The sequence below is a fragment of the Vitis riparia genome, chromosome 18 (assembly GCF_004353265.1).
Source record: "Vitis riparia cultivar Riparia Gloire de Montpellier isolate 1030 chromosome 18, EGFV_Vit.rip_1.0, whole genome shotgun sequence".
Lineage (NCBI taxonomy): Eukaryota > Viridiplantae > Streptophyta > Magnoliopsida > Vitales > Vitaceae > Vitis > Vitis riparia.
This window is the reverse complement of record NC_048448.1, coordinates 26,475,894-26,484,667: the sequence shown is the minus strand read 5'-3', so window position 1 is coordinate 26,484,667 and position 8,774 is coordinate 26,475,894. Positions and strand designations below refer to the sequence as shown.

Here is an 8,774-nt window from a genome sequence, read left to right as displayed (position 1 = left end):
TAAAGTGCATGACATATATGCACAATTCGTAAGTGATAAGAAAAATAAAGGAATGACTCGTAATCTATTATAATCTTTTACAAATGGCAGTCTTTTACGCCTTTGTACACTTAGTATATTTTCCTTATATAGTTAGTGCAATACAATTGTATAGTAACGGAATAAATGAATAAATAAATTTTTTTTCATACAAAAAAAAAAGTACTGATAAATTTTTTTTCATACAAAAAAAAAAGTACTGAACAAGGTTTTCAATTTTCATTTTTAAAAATAGTTTTCATTTTTTAATTAAACGTATTTTCAAAAAAGACAATATAGAAAATAAAAATTATTTTTAAAAATAAAAAATAAAAACTAGAAAAATATTTTAAAACCAAACTCAAATATAATCTATATAATTTTTAGTTACTTGTTTTCATCTAAAATAAGTAAATATACCTTTCAACCCTTTTATATAAGAAAAATTCAATCTCTACTATGTATTGATATAATCAACTTCTAAAACTAGGTCATATGAAAACATTTTAATTGAGTACTTAAAATAAAAACTCTCCATCCAACCTCTTTATTTCTTTTTTTTAATAAATTTTCAATTAATTCAAATCATTTAAAAAAATCCTTAATAAATAAATTTGTAACATTTCATATAACTTATTACTAAAAGTCATGTTCAAAAAGTTATTAAAATAAAGAAGTAAGAAGATTAAAAAAAGAAATTTAAACTTTTTATTTTATAATAGTAAAAAAAAAAACTTTAAAATACTTTTTAGTAAACAAAAATTAAATAGTGAATATATTTATTTTAAATTATTTACTTCTAAAATGTAAAAGATAAAAACAAATGTAAAAGATATTTTTTATTTATTTAAATTAATATTTTTTAGAAAGTATTTTCCAAAATAGTATTTGAATCATTAATATAATTTTTTTTTATTTATAATTTAAAAATAAAAAATAATGTTAAATTTTCAATTATTTATAAAAGAGTTTAAAAAAATAATAAAAAATCCAAAAAGGGTTAAATAAGAAAGAATAGTGGCAAGTAGTAGGATAAAGACAAAAATGAGTCAAGTGGGTATTTTTATCAATTACTATCCCATATCCTTATCATCAATTATAGGTGGTTGGAGGACCTTATCTTAATTATGAACCCTATATGGGTTGAAAACATAATTGTCCCTAAAATTATTATGTAAGAAAAATAATTTGTGGAATGTCAAATTATCGAATCATTATGTATTTTTATTTAATTTCTATTATTATTATTATTATTATTATTATTATTATTATTATTATTATTATTATATAAGAAAAAAATAAGTGCTTTGGTTAAGTGCTTTTAAAAACTACTCAAAACTATTATTAGTTTTGAATATGCCCATAGAAAAATAAGAAAATAAAAACTATTCAAAACCCTTGAATTTTTAGTTAATTTATATTATTATTAGTTTTTTCAATTAGAACCTATTTCTGAAATTAAGTGCTTCGGTTACATTAACTAACTTGATTAATTTTTTACTAAACACAAATTGTTAAGTGAAAAAAAAAATCCTATTTATTGAATTGGATATGAGTCCAAAATACTCCAAAAAAATTTAGGTGGTGTTTACTTTTTGATTAAATAGAAAAAGTCAAAATATTTAATTTTTTTCTATTTGAATAAAAATAACATGTTAATATCAACCAATATATATTGAACCTGATACTAAGTTCATTTTAGTTATATCGGTTAATATCAATATATTATTTTTAATTAAATAGAAAAAATCAAATATTTTAATTTTTATTTATTCAGCAAAAAAAACACCACCTTAGTCAAACAATGTAGTATATATATATATATATATATATATATAATTGTTTTTTAATTATCATATTAAGTTTATGAGGTGAATCTAAAAAGAAGCGTTAAAATGGAGAAAAGAAATTAAAAAACAAAACTTCCAAATTTTGATGCTAAGATAACAAATGATGCCAAAATCTTTAGCGATTGTTGTGAACGTACTGTCTCTTGCACCTAAGAAGACAAAACTATCAGATACACAAATATTTATTAATAATTATTTAATAACATATCATGTGAGTGTATTGTCTCATATATGGTTTCACTATGAAAAAAAAACAAGAAAAAATCAAATATAATTAAAATTAGTTAAAACTTTATGCATTTTTAAATTATTTAATCTTTATATAAGGGAAAAAAGTAAGTGAGATGAGTATGAAAAAACATATAAAAATAATTTATTGACTTTAAATTTATTTTTTATTTTTTTAACTTTTTATTTCCTTACACTTTTTTTCTTTCACATTTTCCATCAAATTTTCTAGGAACCAAATATAACTTTAGGAAATAATATAATTGTAAGAGCATCAAACTCTCACTATCAAGTATTGATTTGGATACTTTTTTTTTTTTTAAAAGGAAAATAGCAAAAATAAAAGGAAATAAAAAATGAAAAAAATATAAAACATATTTTAAATCAATAAATTCCTTTTATTTACTTTTTCACACTCACTCCAATTTTTTCCCTTTTTGCTCATATAAAAATTAAATAATTTAAATTTTTTTTTATATTTTAATTATATTTGATTATGAAAAACCAAACATAAGAAAATAATTTTTTAAAGCATGTTTTCCTTCTTTAGTTTTTTTTTTTTTTGGAACCAAACATAGCTTAGAAAAAAACCAAATAATTAAAAATGTCATTAATTATACAATTGATGCATGTATTATGAAATGTAGCATGATATTCTTATTAAACTTCAATCACTCGAGTTTGACAAATTGTTATTAATTAAACAAATGAGATTAAAGATTAATATCATAATGTGGACTCGCATTTTTCACGTGCATCCCCACTCAATGGGCGAGACTCGCTTTTATTAGTTTGGTGAAAATTTTGTTTTGAAAAAGTCAGAGTCGCAACTTATTTTATTTTTATTTTAAAGGGAAAATAAAACAAGAAAGAAAACCCTAAAAAAGTGACTCCATAGTTTTGGAAAACCATGTCTATGAAAAACCTGAGTTTAGATCCAAGGATCAAGTTACCTATTAGGTAGGTACCTCTAAAAGGTAGCACCCCTTTAAGCCCTATGAAGGTCTTTACTTACTAAGTTGAGGGAAATGTGGCAATTAATTTGGTTGATTATAGATACCCAGGTACACTAGACGATTTTAAAAAAAATAGCATGCCTAACAAGAAAACCAATCACAATCATAAAGGAGATTTAAGGTGAGTACCCGGACTGCTTCCTAAGCGCTATCACAAGACATCAAAATTAGTTCAAATAGTATATCATCCAGCATGCGCTTTATTAGAAATAATCGAACAATGAAACAAATATCAAGACACCCAAGTACTATCAAACATAAACTCAGTTCACAATGACAAGCATATTCACATAATTTAGAAGGTGGGTGGTGGAGGGCGTACCGGGATAACATAGATAACTTATAATATTCTTCCATAAAACATGAGGGTTAAATCAAAGTTATAATAATGATTAGTAAAGGAAAGAATCCTAGCATGTTTGGTATCAAAATAACATAGCCAAAAAAATGATCAAGAGTATACAAAAACATTAATTATCACATATATTTTGTATATAATTCCTAAAAAATATATAGATATGATTACAACAAGTAGCAAATGTGGTAGCAAAGATGAGTTTTGAAAAGTTTTTCTTATGTAAGGGTTTCACCAATTCCCCAATTAATATATACAAATCTAACATAGAATTATCCCATTTGTTTGAGACCACAAGCCTGGATTCGTGTCTTACTCAAAACCATAACTTTTATTTGAAAATTGAGAAAGATGTGAACCGATAAAAAAAATGGTTGCATATTATTTTAAGAAAATGAGATTTTTTATTCTAAAGACTCTAAATGAATTTTTAAAATAGATTTTCTTATGAGGAACATTTTGAGAAAAGTATTTTATTTTAAAATAAAAGAAATTATTTTGAAAAACAAACAAAATGTATGAGACAAAATAACAATCAAAACAAAAGAAAACAAAATCACCAAGTAAATTTTTTTTATAACTGAGCGAACTAAAGTTGTGAGACGAGGACCAATCATCATTATTTTCCGATGACCTCTAAAAATTAAATTAAAGATAAAATCATTATAGCAACCAACCAGAGATTTTTAGATCAAGTAAACTAACATTTTAACAAATCTAACTTTCAATTTACCACCAAGAATTACAAGGTAACATTTTAAAAAAATTCTAACTTTCAATCTGTCACAAAAAAAACCATGAAAAACAAGTATCTAAAAAAGTTTCTATCTTTTAAACTATCCTCAAGAATCATAAACTAACATTAAATAAATAAATAAATAAAAGTAAAAAAAAAAAAAAAACCAACTTTCAATCTATCATCAAGAATTACAAGCTAACATTTTAAAAAGTCTAACTAACTTTCAATCTATTATCAAGAATTACAAGCTAACATTTAAAAAAAATCTAACATTCAATATATTACTAAGAACTATGGAAAAAAAAGTGTCTAAAAAAATTCCATCTTTGAAATGATCATCAAGAATAAAAAAATTAAAGACTTCAAGAAAATTTTAAACTAGTATAGATAATAAAAAAAATTACAAACTAATGATTTCTAGAAAATTATACAACATCACATATTATTAATAATCAAAACTAAAGACTTCAAGAAAACTTTAAACTAGCATAGATAATCAAGAACAAATCGTTGGAACTTTAAATGCATTTAAACTTAAGATAAATCAATCGATAGACTATAAATGAGTTTTAAAATGAAACTAATAATACAAGATTATCACAATTATCAACCTAGTTTCAAAGAAATAAGAAACGTCATCGGGATCACAAAAACAACATCTAATAATTTAAAGAACTTATTGTGGACCTCGTATTTCTACACGCATGCGTTTCCCACTTAATGACGCAACTCGCTATTCATTCATTTGGTGAAAATTTGATTTTTTTTTTTAAAAAGACTTGGAGTCACCACTTATTTTTGTTTTATTTTTTTAAGAGAAAACAAAATAAGAAAGAAGACCCTAAGTGTGACTCCTTAATCGGAAAAGACAGTCTGTGGAAAACCAAAGTCGGTTCCGAGGATCAGGTTACCTATTGGGAAAGTGTGGTGGTGAGCCGTAGCACCCCTCTAAGGTCATATACATACGATCTCTACTAAACAAATTAAGAGAATTGTGACAATTAATTATTTGATCATAAATACCAAGATTGAAGAAACGAAACAATATACACAAAGATGATGACAAAACAAAATTACAAGAATGTACAAAATAAATGACAATAGAATTATGCAAATTGATTTATTGAATTAATAAAAAAAGATATTTAAAAAAAAAATTAGTTTTCCAAAAATTTCAAAGGATCTTATTAAAAACAATTTTGAATGAGTGATTTCAATTTATTTATTTACAAAATATTTTCTTCAAGTGATTTGATTCGATTTCATTTGTATTTAATTTTCAAAAAAAGTTCTTTACACTTATTGTATCAAAAGAATTTATTACAAAATTTCAATTTGGCAGTAAAAATTATTTTTACTTGCTTTTACCATAAAGGAATGAATTTTTACAATTTTATTTAAAAAATTATTTTGATTTATTTTCATTTAAGAAAAGTAACTTATACAAATTATTTAAAAAATACATATAACTTTATTTGCAAAAGAATTTTTAATTAAAAAAAAAACTTTTATAGCTTTATTTACAAAAATGTTAAAATTCAATTCAACTTTTTTTAATAATAAAAAATTATTTAATAGAGAATAAAAATTTTACAAAATTATTTAGAAAAATGTCTTAATCCCTTTTTTATTTATCAAAAAAAAATATTATTTGGTTTTATTAAAAAAAAATAGATTGATTGAAGAAGAGATTTTATCTTTATTTGATTTAAAGGAAAGTTTTTCAATTTTATTAGAACTTAAAAACAATAATAATAATAATAAATAAATAAAAATAAATAAATGAATAAATAAAACTTTGATTCTATTTGTCTTTAAAGATTTGGATTTTATAAATAAATAAATAAGAGTTTATTTGATTTTATTTAAAGAAAACCAATTTTTCATGTTTTATTTACCAAAGGTGTTTGTTTATTTTTATTTTTTATTTTTATTTTTAAAAACATAACCTTATCTATAAAGAAGAATTTTCCTTAACTTTACTAAATAGGGAATTTTATTTACAAAAATAATTTTTACCTTTCAAAGAGGATTTTTACAAGTTTATCTAAAAACAAAATTTATTTATCATTTATTTAAAAAAATCACAATTTTATTTACAAAAAAATTCTATTTAAATTATGTTTACTTACAAAAGCTATCTTGATCATTAAAAAAAATAATCGTAATTTTGTGAAAAAAAAACAAATAAATAAATAAGTAAAAATAAAGTTTTTGAAAAGAATGATTTCAATTATATCATTGTATTAAAAAAAAAAGGGTTTGAATTTTATTATTAAAATAATAAATGAAATTTGTATTTAAAAAGAGTGATTTAAATTTCCTAAAATACAAGATTTTAATTTCATTAAAAGAAAAAGAAAAAGAAAAAGATAAAAGAAGATATTTGTTGAAAGTAAAAAGGCCACTTTTCAAGGAATATGATTTCAAATTTGCCAAAAAAAAAAAAAAAAAAAATTAGTTTATTTGATAAGAATTGCTTCAATTTTATAAATAAAAAAGTATTTATTTATTTATTTTTTATTAGGAAAATGACTTTAAATTTATTATTAGAAAAATGATATCATATTTTAACCAAATCTTTAACTTTATTTTGAAATATTAAAAAAGTAATAATAATCTCAAATAAAATAAAATAATTACAGCATATTAACAAAAATAAAATAAAATCTTAGTTTTACTTTATCCAATTTAGAAAAGTTTTATATTTTAGGAAAATGTTACATATTTATTTGAAAGAGAAAAAAAAAAAAAAACAACTTTTCGTTTTTTAAGAAAAGGAAGGCATTGGCTCATTAAAAAAAGGCTTTGAATTTATTATTACTTCATCAAAATTATTGTATAAACAAAAAGATTACATTTTTTTTGTAACAGATTTTTATAACAATATAAAAAATAAAATTAATTAAATAAATGAATACAATAACGTGCACACTAATAATAAAATCATTACTTACCAAATAAATACACAAAAAATAAATCAAAAGAAAAGTAAGATATTTACAAAGATATGTGGGATATTTGCATCCATGATAAACAAAACAAAAAAAACTGAATATACAAAAATAACATACAGAATAAAACCAATATATACAAAAATAAATAAATAAATAGGAGGATATGGATGAACATATAACTTTACAGTATAGTGCAATCCCATTAGCATTGGCTCTTGATAACTTCCCAAATAAAGCTCAATAAATGCAAACCAAAATCTCTCAACCTCACAGAAACTCAAAAAATACAAAGAGATCGAGAGAATTCGGAGCCCTCCACCACCTCCTTTCAAGCTGCTAGTGATCCTTTTATCCCAAATCAGGTTCCACCAACTTTCTACCTATGCCCATACCCTATTTCAACCACCCTAACTGCTCTCATTTTGCTCTTCCCGCTCTCAATATAGTGCTAAAACATAAATAAATACAAGAAATGTCACAGCCCATTGAAAATATTTTAATCAAGCCCAATTTAATATCCAAAATATACAAGCCCATATCACATAAGTTAGCAACCTAAATCAATAACTATGCAAGCCCAACATCTCAAATAAAAAAATCAAGTCCAATTAAGAAAATATACCCAACTTAAAATGTAATCTAAATATCAACAAAACCAAAGCCCAAATAATATTGAAAGTAGGCTTGAACCCGAATTCAAGCCCAAAATAGTTACTATATAAATCAAGATGGAAATTTCCTTTTTACCATTAATCCCACCTTGAAACCAAACAACGATGGTAGAAAGGATGACGATAGAGTTGAGCGGCATGGTAGCCATGAGTCACTCGACTGGAAGTAGAAAGGGATGAATGCTCTTTGCAGCAACCATGGATGCAATAATTCATATAAAAAAATCTGAGAGAATGAAAGCGAAAAGCTGTACGGAAAATAGAGAGAGAGAAAAAAAAATGTGGTCGAAGGAGATTGCCGTTGGCAGTGGCGCCGCTAGTAGTGATGCCACCGACAATGGCGCCACTGATAGTGGTGCTGTCGATAGTGAGAGTAGCGTCGTGGGTATGAAAATGGGAAGGGAGAGAAAAGATAATGTAAAGAAAGAAAGAAAATAGAAGAAAAATGAAAGAGAAGAAGAATGGGAAGGGATGAAGGCTATGAGTGGGCGGCAGAATGGGGAAAAAAATGGCCTTTAGGGTTTGACTTTTGGAATGGATGGCGGAGATTAAAAATGAAAAAAGAATGGCTAGGATTAGTTCTCACATATAGGTATAGAAAGTTTTGCCTAGGTTGGGCTAAAATTAAAATGGAATGAGCTCAAATAAACACAATCAAAACAAGCTCTATAAATAACTAATAAATAAATAAATAATAGTAAATAAAAATAAAATAAAACAAGTCAGAATGGGTATGAGACAAATTTTGGGGTTTACACATATAATGGCATAGATCATGAAAAATCAGTAACTTATTGTTCAGAGACGAATATAAATTAACATGGATTTCTAAAATTAACTGCTAAGGATTCTGGGAAAAATAAAAAAATCAACATGGATCAATATAGAAAAGAACTCATAAGTATGCACTAAGGTGATCGAATTATTAAATTGACTAAAA

At 23.6% G+C, this 8,774-nt stretch overlaps 1 long non-coding RNA gene across 1 annotated transcript; it reads right to left on the bottom strand.

Moving 5' to 3' along the window:
• Nucleotides 1–7,277: 7,277 nt before the first annotated feature.
• LOC117907817 lies at nt 7,278–8,279 on the bottom strand. The gene is made up of 2 exons (XR_004650067.1): nt 7,923–8,279; nt 7,278–7,611 (listed from the first exon to the last, which is right to left on the bottom strand). It is a non-coding gene; the product is annotated as an uncharacterized LOC117907817 (long non-coding RNA).
• Between the last annotated feature and the right edge of the window lie 495 nt (nt 8,280–8,774).